We start from the raw sequence: 12,183 nt of genomic DNA, 5'->3' as shown, positions 1-12,183 counted from the left end.
TGCTACCATGCACCCTAGGGTCATTCTCATTCTTCTGCTTGGTGATGTCTTGTTTCAGAGCTTCAACTGCCAGCTATTTTCTGATGACTCCCACATCTCTATCTCCTACCCAGATATGACGCCTGGGCTTCAGACCTGAATATCCAGATGAGCCCTGGACATCTCTGCTTGTTTGGCCTGCCAGAACCCCAAATTTACCATATTTCAAATCAAGTTCACCATCAAAAATATGCTTCCATCTATCCTTCTCCCGTGCTTGTGAGTGGCAATCCCATCCAACCAGCTTCTCAGGACAAAACCCGGGAGGTGACTCCTTTCTCCACATAACCCTCTTCTCTTTTGCCTCATAAATATTTCTCACGTCCAGTCTCTTTTCTCCAATCCCACTGCCACTGACTTCATTCAGGTCCTCATCATACCTTGCTTCTATTACATAGCAACAGCTTCCTAACTATTTCACTGTCTTTAGTATGACCCCTGCCAATGTTTTTCTTTTTTAATTTTGTGAGTGATGGGCCCTAAAAATATTTTTTAGATACTTTATTTTAAAAAATATTTTAAGCTTCTCTAACTGAACATGTAAACCCATAAAGTCCCAAATTAGCAACCTTCAGAAACTCTCCTTTGCCATATAAAGCCCAAACCCCTAACAGGTATACAAGGCCTTCCATGAACTCTTTGTGCTAGTGGCACAACCTGGATGTAAAATCCAATGAATAAATGAAAGTCAAATACTCACTCTGCCCAACACCCTAATTTGTACAAAGAAGGTGGAATTGAATCTATGCTGCTAAAGGTAAAGTGGGTTAGCTGTATTAGTCTGTTCTCATGCTGCTAATAAAGATATAACAGAGACTGGATAGTTTATTAAACATAAAGGTTTAATTGACTCACAGTTCTGCAGGGCTGGAGAGGCCTCAGGAAACTTAGAATTATGGCAGAAATGGAAGCAAACACATCCTTCTTCACATGGTGGCAGCAAGGAGAAGTGCAGAGAGAAGGAGGGGAAAGCCCCTTATAAAACCATCAGATCTCGTGAGAACTTACTATCACAAGAACAGCATGCAGGTAACCACTCCCATGATTCAATTACTTCTCACTGGGTCCCTCCCATGACACATGGGGACTATGGGAACTACAATTCAAGATGAGATTTGGGTGGGGACACAGCCAAACCATATCAGAGGAGGAAAGAAGATAAGCATCCTTGCTCCTGATTGGGGTACTTCATTCAGAACTTCTTCCTTTAAAGTTCAACTTTCTTAAAACAGAGATCACTTCTCTCTTTTCCCTTCCTAGCAACTGATAGGATAAGATTGGATGGAGGCCTCCTTATGGTTGGAAAGCAGCATCCTCTTTTTTTCCCTCTGTTAGAAAACCAAGCAGGAATCAGGTAGAGTCCAGGAGAGAGCATCCAAAGATGGATGTCATCTTAATTGCTTCTGAGTTCAGAGGAGGCAAAGGGTTCTGATATCTTGCTCACAGATTGACCCAGGTCCATGACCTGGAATAGGCACTTTTGTGAGGTGTCAGGGACAAAGCCCTAGCTGGTAACAAATAGCATGTTCTTATTCTGGAATATTCCTCAGGAACCTTCTGTGGTAGCAGGAAACCAGACAGGATTTGGGTTTTTAAGATCTTGCCTATCTTATCTTGTATCTTTGTAGATGTGACTAACCAGTAGGTCTTCAAACTGCCCCCAAATAGGCATTAACCTTTGGGTCACCCAACATTATACTGGCTCTCCTAAAAAAAAAAAAAAAAAAAAAAAAAAAAAAAAATGTTATGTAGCCCTAATAACCTAGAGCTCCATGGGGACTGATCTCAGTGCAGTTACAGTGAAAAAACAAATCAAGATGTAGCAACAAAGAGGAATTAAAGCATTTAGAATATTTATATTCTTCTTTTAACTCCCAAGAAAATCCAACTCATAATCCATAGCTCTGTTAGAATGTTCCTGGATGGGAGAAGAGGAAGAGGGGCTATGAAGACTTATGCATTAATTTTTTATCTATTGTATTGCATAATAAATTTGTCTGTAATCACACAGAAAGTCTTTGCCTTAAGTCCTTGTTCCCTCTCACAGTTATTGTGAGAGCCTCTGATTCCAATAGTGCCCACTCTAAGTCACCACCCTGACTAAAGGTTCTTATGAGGTCTCCATAGCCAGGAGACAAAGTCCAAACAAAGTCTTGGAAATGGCACTCAAGTCCCTTCGCCTTCTGGCCTCAATCTACACGTCCCTCCTCACTCATGCCACCAGCCACACACATTTAGATTCTCCCTCATTTATCATTGCAGAACTCCCCAAATACCAGTCTTTTCAGCCTCTCTGTCTTTGCATGAACTCCTCTTTTCCTAACCCATTAAAACCTCTGTCACCTTCTCTGTGAAGCCTGTGTTAGAATCAGTCATTCCCTCCTCTTGGGCCGCATTGCATTTGCAGAGGCCCCTCTATTCAGTGGGTCTCCCGAAGTGATCCAGTCAAGTCCATCCTCCTGGTGAGAGGGCACATTCCTCCAACCTGACTCCCAGCCCAGCACAGAAGCTGCTGCTGAATGAAGAATGAAAGAATGAATAAATAGATAAAAAGCAGAGACTAAAATTAATGCTTATCAAACATGAATTCTTTTTTATTAGTCCACAAGAAATGGCTTATCAGTAGTCTTTACCGGATACAAGAAATGCCATAAATTCTGAAAAAGAGTTTTGAGAAAAGAACAAAGTACTATGCATTTTGCCAGTGTATTAAAATGATAGAGACTAATAGGACTGAAACATTTATTTAAAATATATACTTACAAATATGTCTAAGGATCTGGATTTTTTTCCATATTTACAAGTTTTAGTTATTTACCTTATAAAAGAAAATAGCCCTATAGAAAGTTATTTCGTTTGCTTCAATAAGATACAGCCATTACAGGCTTTTAAAATGTTGGCTTAAAGGAGGAGAATGTGATTTGGATCCTGCAAGCACTTAGAGTTCTGAACAAGCCTAAACAAACATTTTTAATCAGTGTTAGTGCTTTAAGAAATGTTTAATCTGCCACTTAAGAGACATTAATGTACAAATTGGCAAAAAAGAAAATAAAAACCTGTCACCTTTCCCACACATTACCTAAATGTGCTAAAGCAAATGCATTTCAGATACCCTGCCCTGCTGTGCATGAACACATAATAGGATAGGACGTCATCAGCGACTGAGTGTATATCCTAATTGGTGTCATCAGCTATTTCTAGGACAGCCAAATAGTGTCAGAGATAAAGAAATATAAATTATCTGTGAAAACAAAGAGGTATGACATGTAAACATTGACTGTAGTGCCTCCTGATCCAAAACAAAAAATGGATCTTACACTATCAAAATATTTTTAAATGACATGTTATTTTAGGTCAATAGCTTTCTATAGTCAGAATGTAGACACATAGGGATGAATTATGCCTAGCACCCCCAGTTATCTCATCCAACACTGCAGCTGTCACAAACCACAGGACACTTGATCCATAGGCCAGTAAAGAATCAAGTTCTAACCACAGACACTCAAGAGTGCACCACAAGGCATCTAGAAGAATTTCCACTTGTGCCATCCTGCACATCTCGGTGTCCTTAGCATACTGTAACCTGATTATCCAGACAAGATTGAGAATAAAAGCAAGTAATCCGGACTCTCTCTCCTGTATCAGATATGTAGCCGTCTATTTGGTGAGTTCTATAGTTCCTAAAGCCAAGGACAAATTCTGTGTAAACATGCTGCTTGTACATTAAAACAAAATGCTTATCAGTTGTGTGTATATGTGATATGTGCATAGTGTATATGTACAGAGTGTGCGTGCGTGTGCACGTGTAGAGTGTGAGAGAATGTCTGACAGGCTAAGACAGACAGATGACCAAAGAGACAGAGAAAGGCAAAATTACCTGCTTGGAAAGAAGCTGAGGGCTACAAAGATTACAAAGCATAAGGTGATTTTTGAAAAGGAGGAAAGAACACCCTAAATGAGAAAAAAAAAAAAAAAAAAAAAACATGGGAAAGCACCAATGTAAAGAAAAGACAGGAGGAACTGCAAGTGGAAGAGTGACTTCATAGAAAAGAAAATGAGGTGATACCAAGCAGGGCGTCTTTATGGTATGTGTCCCTGGAAAACATTTTCTACCAAGTCCCTGTCTGTATAAAGAATTTGATTTAATGTTTTACAAAATTCATATGCCTGAGTCATGACTTATCAATGAAGATTTAGAATAACGGGTAAAGAATAGATATTTTTGTATTTGCCTATTATTCAGTACAAGGGAAGATTTTTTTTTGACAGCATTTTTTTTGTTTTTAATTTTTTTATTATACTTTAAGTTCTAGGGTACATGTGTACAACGTGGTTACATATGTATACATGTGCCATGTTGGTGTGCTGTACCCATTAACACGTCATTTACATTAGGTATATCTCCTAATGCTATCCTTCCCCCCCTCCCCTCCCCACAATAGGCCCCAGTGTGTGATGTTCCCCTTACTGTGTCCAAGTGATCTCATTGTTCAATTCCCACCTATGAGTAGGAACATGTGGTGTTTAGTTTTCTGTTCTTGTGATAGTTTGCTGAGAATGATGGTTTCCAGCTGCATCCATGTCCCTACAAAGGACACAAATTCATCCTTTTTTATGGCTGCATAGTATTCCATGGTGTATATGTGCCACATTTTCTTAATCCAGTCTGTCACTGATGGACATTTGGGTTGATTCCAAGTCTTTGCTATTGTGAATAGTGCTGCAATAAACATACGTGTGCATATGTCTTTATAGCAGCATGGTTTATAATCCTTTGGGTATATACCCTGTAATGGGATGGCTGGGTCAAATGGTATTTCTAGTTCTAGATCCTTGAGGAATCACCACATTGGTGATTGACAAAATCTCTAAGCATTTGCTTGTCTGTAAAGGATTTTATTTCTCCTTCACTTATGAAACTTAGTTTGGCTGGATATGAAATTCTGGGTTTAAAATTCTTTTAAGAATGTTGAATATTGGCCCCCACTCTCTTCTGGCTTAGAGAGTTTCTGCCAAGAAATCTGCTGTTAGTCTGATGGGCTTCCCTTTGTGGGTAACCCGACCTTTCTCTCTGGCTGCCCTTAACATTTTTTCCTTCATTTCAACTTTGGTGAATCTGACAATTATGTGTCTTGGAGTTGCTCTTCTTGAGGAGTATCTTTGTGGTGTTCTCTGTATTTCCTGAATTTCAATGTTGGCCTGCCTTGCTAGGTTGGGGAAGTTCTCCTGGGGAAGTTCTCCTGGAAAACTGCAGAGTGTTTTCCAACTTGGTTCCATTTTCCCCATCACTTTCAGGCACACCAGTCAGATGTAGATTTGGTCTTTTCACATAATCCCATATTTCTTGGAGGCTTTGTTCATTTCTTTTTACTCTTTTTTCTCTACATTTCTCTTCTTGCTTCATTTCATTCATTTGATCCTCAATCACTGATACTCTTTCTTCCAGTTGATCGAGTCAGTTACTGAAGCTTGTGTATCTGTCACATAGTTCTTGTGTCATGGTTTTCATCTCTATTAGTTCTTTTAAGGTCTTCTCTGCATTAATTATTCTAGTTATCCATTCATCCATTCTTTTTTCAAGGTTTTTAGTTTCTTTGCACTGGTTACGTAGTTCCTCCTTTAGCTCTGAGAAGTTCAATTGGCTGAAGCCTTCTCTCAACTTGTCAAAATCATTCTCCGTCCAGCTTTGTTCCATTGCTGGTGATGAGCTGCGTTCCTTTGGAGGGGGAGATATGCTCTGATTTTTTGAATTTCCAGCTTTTCTGCACTGCTTTTTCCCCCATCTTTGTGGTTTTATCTGCCTTTGGTCTTTGATGATGGTGTTGTACTGATGGGGTTTTGGTGTGGGTGTCCTTTCTGTTAGTTAGTTTTCCTTCCAATGGTCAGGACCCTCAGCTGCAGGTCTGTTGGAGTTTGCTTGAGGTCCACTCCAGACCCTGTTTGCCTGGGTATCAGCAGCGGAGGCTGCAGAAGATAGAATATTGCTGAACAGCGATTGTTGCTGTCTGATTCTTGCTCTGGAATCTTTGTCTCAGGGTGTACCCAGCCATGTGAGGTGTGATGTGTCGGTCTGCACCTAGTTGGGGATGTCTCCCAGTTAGGCTACTCAGGGGTCAGGGGCTCACTTGAGCAGGCAGTCTGTCTGTTCTCAGATCTCAGCCTCCGTGCTGGGAGAACCACTGCTCTCTTCAAAGCTGTCAGACAAGGACTTTTACTTCTGCCGAGGTTTCTGCTGCTTTTTGTTTAGCTATGCCCTGTCCCCAGAGGAGGAGTCTACAGAGGCAGGCAGGCCTCCCCGAGCTGCAGTGGGCTCCACTCAGTTCGAGCTTCCTGGCAGCTTTGTTTACCTGCTTAAGCCTCAGCAATGGCGGGCGCCCCTCCCCCAGCCTTGCTGCAGTTAGATCTCAGACTGCTGTGCTAGCAATGAGGGAGGCTCCATGGGTGTGGGACCCTCCAGGCCAGGTGTGGGATATAATCTCCTGGTGTGCTGTTTGCTAAGACCCTTGGTAAAGCACAGTATTAGGGTGGGAGTTACCCCATTTTCCAGGTGTTGTGTGTCTCAGTTTCCCTTGGCTAGGAAAAGGAATTCCCTTCCCCCTTGCACTTCCGAGGTGAGGTGAGGCGATGCCTTGCCCTGCTTCAGCTCTTGCCGGTCAGGTTGCACCCACGGACCAGCATCAACTGTCCAACATGCCCCAGTGAGATGAACCCGGTACCTCAGTTGAAAATGCAGAAATCACCCTTCTTTTGTGTCACTCACACTGGGAGCTGGAGGCTGGAGCTGTTCCTATTCAGCCATCTTGGGCGCCACTCCTCAGATTGTTTTCATAGTATCTAGGCACCATCACTTCCTGTGCAGATGCCAGAATCCTCTGTGTTTTTTATTGTTGGATGTGCTAATTCCACATTTCTCGCTGGGAGAAAAAGGTAGCAATGCTGTTATTACAACACCAGCTCTTCAGCATTTGTTTGTACTGAAACAGATTTTCTAGCTTCTGGATTTCCTTAATATCATTTATTTAATGCTGGTTATATCATCAATCACGTTGTGTCATCCCCGCTGCCACCCATGAATCCTGGCTTCCAATGATGCTCTCAAAGGAGGGCGGTTACTGTGCTTTGGAGATGATGACCACAAAGTCAAGTCTTGCCCAGAGTATGCAGGAAAATGTGAATGTTAATTCATTTTCTGAGATTGTTAAATTCACTGTTTAAAATTTTATAGCATAAATATAGAAGAGCACATTTTCTGACCATATCTTCTCTTGAACTCCCTAGGGTAATTCCTGCATTCCTAGAATGTGATTTTAATGTTGACAGTACCTTTGCCTTCCACACACTATCACCATAGGGAGGTGGGGGGAACCCATGGGTAGAACAAGAAGAATGGTCCTATTTGTGCAAGAAATGTCCACCTCTCACCAACATGGCTTAAGCACAGAGGGTTCATGTCAACACATTGATACAGGCAACACATTGATTGGAGGGCCTCAAGCAGAAGGGTCTGCTAGCATTGCAGAGCAAGTGTCAAATGTTCTTTGGGGACAGACAATGCCCTGGAAGAATGCTCAGGGAAGGGGTCTGATTTTCCTGGTGCTAGTGATGGGAGGGGCACAGGGGAGAGGGTGAGTGATACCACCTTCACTGCCCTGGGGTGCTATAGATTGGAAGCCACTATTTATTTGGACATGGAGCAGTAAGACCTGACACATGGACCCCACATATGGCTCTAGTCAAGGGCTGGCAGTGGGCTATGAGAACCTCAGAGCCCTCAACTTATGGGTTTTATGTAAGTGAGAGTCATCAAAATCAACACATCTGCACTTGCCTGGTGACTCAACGAGAAAAACTGGGCTATTCTGGGGAGCAGTAGCTCATCAGGTCACCTACCAGGAATCAGGGCCAGGTCAAGGACCCCAAAATAAACCCACAGATATTAATCCTGGAGCTTCTTGGGGCATCAGGTCAGCCCCACATAAGGGTTGGGAAGTAGAGATCAAAGAGTACTCCAAAGGGCAGAAATGGGGACCAAGATACTTACTGGTCCCAGCTCAGGGCACCCTGCCCAGATGGCACTGCTACTCCAGCTGTTCCCAGAGGAATTTTGAGAATGTTAAAGGAGGTACTCCAAAGCGTGGGAAGCCCTGAGATACAGGGCCTGGGACAGCCAGGGTCCAAGGCCCGTACTGACATGAAGGATGACCAGCCACATCTGTTACCAATGGGAAGAGTTATAAAGGAATCCGAGGTACAGGGCAGTTAAGCAAACTGTCCAATATGCAGCTACTAAATGGTAGAATCTGATCTGAACCCAAACAGTCTGACTCTAGGGCCTGTGCTCTGTGTTGTAAATCTATCTAAAAAGATGACTTTATAGTCAGACAGTTCAGGATTTGAATCACTATCCTAACAATTACCATTCTGTGGCCTTGGGGTAAAGCAGAAATAACAGTACCTACTCCACTGGATTGTTTTGCAGGGATCAACTAACTTCTTCTGTAAAGGGCCAGATGGCAAATTCTTCAGGCTCTGTAGTCCACAGAGTCTCTGCCACTATAGCTGTAGCATAAAAGTAGCCACTTTTATTAATTAAGACAATGCATAATTGAATGAGTGTTGCTGTGTTCCAGTAAAACTCTGTACGAAAATAGAAGGTGGGCCAAGTTTGGCCCACAGGCCTTAGTTTGCCAACTATTTGTTTTGAGAACTAATTCAGATCATGCCAATAAAGGTTTTATAATAGTTACCTGCACTTGGTAAACATTCAATACATATTAATGCTATTATTATACCAACAAAATGTCTATAAAATTTGTTGGTTTAAGGTTCCGGTGTGCTTGTCACTTTTTAGTCTAATTGTTTTATAGTTATATTGTACATACTTGAAGGAAAATGAGTGAATAAATGTTTCATTACTCAAATTCTTCCTTATTACTGTTATTTTTCAAAACTTTTTAGCGTTATTTTCCACTGAAAACCGTCATTGTTTTTGAAATATGTGAGTCAAAGGAGCTAATGTCTTAGTGTAACTTTGTTTTAAAAGTGTTTCCATTCCTTCATATTTCTATTTCAGTAATATAAAATGAAATTTTATATGCTACAAATCAATTTTTTCAAATCTAAACAACATTTAGGTAACGCATAATCAGCTTTATCATCACTTATGAGTGATTCCCAGAGTCATTTACAGATAATATTGTTTATTGGGAATCTACACAGCACCTTTCTTTCATGAGCAGCATTTCTTGTCTTTGGAAGATGATTTTTCCTCCATTTTATTCCTGTGGTTTAAAACAGCTACTATCAGTGTCAGCTGGTCCTGGGGGACCAGCTGTGAGCAGTGAGGGTTGGTTGCTTCTGCTGGTCTTGTTTTCAGCTGTCAGGAGGATGTCTGTCAGACAGAATGGAATCAAGTACAGAAAAGCAGAGGCCAGCGATGGTGAGACAAAGGCTTAGGATCATTGATTCCTCATCCAGATTATTCCTAAGGTCCAGCCACAACCCTCTGCTCCCATGGTTTGGTTATGAGAGACGATTCCTTTTCTGCCTAAGCAAGTTTCCTTTTCTGACTATGGCATCGCCCTTGAGTGATGTGAATCACTGCCACTTAGTTTAATCCCAAGGGAAACTTCCTCATCTGCTTCTCACCAGATGTGTGGGCTTGGCATCATAGAAAGTAACTTCTGGAGAACAAAACTCACTTGAGGGCAGTACTCAGCTCAATGTCTTACACTTCTTTCATCCAGAAGACCAGATGGAACCAACTGGTTCAAGAAGAGGATGACTTTAAATGACCCAGGCATGGTTTTTGCAATCATCTTTCATAACTAGTATAACTGGGAACATTGTATTCAATTAGAAAAAAGCAAGGAAAACTCTAAGTTGTTATAACTGGGCTAAGAGATACCATGGATCATCTAGTAGCATGTGGCCTATACTCAGGGCTTTGTAGTAAAACAATTTTAGGGAAACCTAGTAAAAAAGAAGTCACAGAACTCTGATTTTTTTTTTTTTTAATTCTGTGGTTCTCCCTTGGTTTTCAGGGATTCATCACATGGTCATTTGGTAAGCAGATAAATATGACTACACATTTGGGACAATGGTCCTAGTTCTCCCTGTATCCCCTGAGCAGACTACTGATTTTTAGAGTTTAACTTAGCAGGTTTCCTTAAGGGTAAGAGGAATCCAAATATATTTCCATCTGCTGTTAGGCAGCAGGTGTGAGGGAATTATCAAGATCTCTTGGGGCCAGAGATGTGGGTTCAATCTCTGCCTAGACTATTTAAGTAGGCTACATGAAATGTTCTGAGCCTGTTTCCTTTTCTGTACATTGAGATGGTGAGATTATCTGCTTCACAAGGACGAACGAGATAATATATGCAAAAGGAAGGATATAGAATATTCTTAACCACTTGGCTTTAAACAATCTTCTACAGTGAACAACTACCTTGATTTTCTAACCATCCAAGGGCTACAGTCATTCAGATATTAGTATGAGTTCATCAACTTATATGCTCCTTCCAGGATTAGCTTTGAGGAAATGGACACTCTGAAGAGGTAGGGGTTAGGATTATTTTTGGAGGTGGGATACAGAAAAAGGGAGGAAGAATTTGATGGCATTCCAAAGGAAGATAAAATTGGACATTTAGAGAATAGGAAGGAGGCATCTCTCAACAGCAAGAATGAGGCGGTTGTAGAGGAAAGGGCCCCGAACGAATATAGAAGAAAAAGAAGTTGGAGTTCAAAGAACAGCTTCATGGTTTCTAAGAATGAACACTGGGGACTCGGCTCCTGGCACTCCAAAAAGCCCATTACACTCTCTCCGTTTCCCTCATGACCCAAAGGCAGGCAAGAATTCATGTCATACCCTCCAATCAGTGCATCTATGGCAGGAGAAAGAGAGTAAAGATTAGAGGGTCTTACCTGGCTGAGACCCATCTCACCACAGCCACACCTGACCCAGAAAATTAGCAGGCCATGCTCAGGGCCAGCCGCGGTCTGCCGAGCTGCAGAACAGATGCTGCGGGCACAGGGTTTCCTGCAAAGCACCATTGTACCTCTCTGCCAGGAAGTGCCTTTGAAAGGCAAAGAAACAGACCAGATACCCAAGTTCATAACTAACAAGTGTCTAATCCTCGCAGTGTCTTGCTTGTACAGCTGGAGTGGGTGCATATGACATCTCCCCCACCCACACGCTTGCCAACCGTAACACTCAAGAACTGTTTCATGAAGGACGCAGAAGGGAGTCAAACACCACCAGGGACTTTTTACAAAAACGATTTGAGCATGCCCTTCCTCTCGAGTGCTTGGTCCAAATACATTTATCTTGCTAATATTCCTCTGTCAGACTAAATTTCAGACGACCGAACTCTACTTTCCAGAATCTTCCACATTGTAACTGCCTATTAATTACCTCTGCTTTGTCAGCTGGCCTCACACACAGGGCCTAAATGTTTAGTCTGCAGTTTGTATAATCATTCTTCTGCTTCATAATTACTCTCCAGAATTACTTAGCTCTGAGGGCCGCACCACAAAGTCTGTGCTTTTCATTTTCTCATAATGGCTCATTATCAGGTCTGCATCCATAATCCCTTGCTCAGGGGTTTAAATGAATCTTTATATAGTACTGGTCCTTTGGCCAAATTCCCAATTTTACAACCACTTCTCAGGCCCTTCGGCCAGGAGCCAGGGGAGTGGGTTCTGGGGGTAGTGAAGGATCAGAGATGCCCTGTTTCTACTGTACACATGGAAGGAGGAGCTTCCACACATCCTGAGGCAAGAGGATGTCACCACTCCATTTTCCAAACAGACCCTGACCAAGCTGGAGTGATGATGAGCTTGAAGGAGTCTGCACCACGGCCCTGCACACTCACCTGCCAGGCCTCATCTTGCGCTGGATTTCAGGAAGCATGGGCCTGCCCATTGGGAAAGAACTCCTGGCTTCAAGGGAAAAGCAGAGAGGGAAGCCTAAGATGACTCAGCGGCAAAGGGAGATGCAGAGATTTTTACTGTGTCAGAGCAGGTCTTTCGTGGTACATGGAGGAGCACTTATCCCACCAATTAAGACCCCCTGGAGTCCAATGCACTAGCTATTTCCAGCACAGTCTCCAATTATTCACCATCCCAAAACCTCACATTAGCCAG

General features: G+C 42.3%; 1 long non-coding RNA gene across 1 annotated transcript in view; it reads right to left on the bottom strand.

The window, feature by feature from the left end:
• LOC115894219 overlaps positions 1 to 11,475 on the bottom strand; it is a 36,609-nt gene extending 25,134 nt beyond the window's left edge. Inside the window, exon 1 of the long non-coding RNA XR_004054246.1 lies at positions 10,963 to 11,475. This is a non-coding gene — a long non-coding RNA (uncharacterized LOC115894219). The remainder of the gene's footprint in view (positions 1 to 10,962) is intronic.
• Between the last annotated feature and the right edge of the window lie 708 nt (positions 11,476 to 12,183).

The sequence above is a fragment of the Rhinopithecus roxellana genome, chromosome 17 (genome assembly GCF_007565055.1).
Source record: "Rhinopithecus roxellana isolate Shanxi Qingling chromosome 17, ASM756505v1, whole genome shotgun sequence".
NCBI classification, from domain to species: Eukaryota; Metazoa; Chordata; class Mammalia; order Primates; family Cercopithecidae; genus Rhinopithecus; species Rhinopithecus roxellana.
This window is presented reverse-complemented; position numbering and strand designations above follow the sequence as displayed.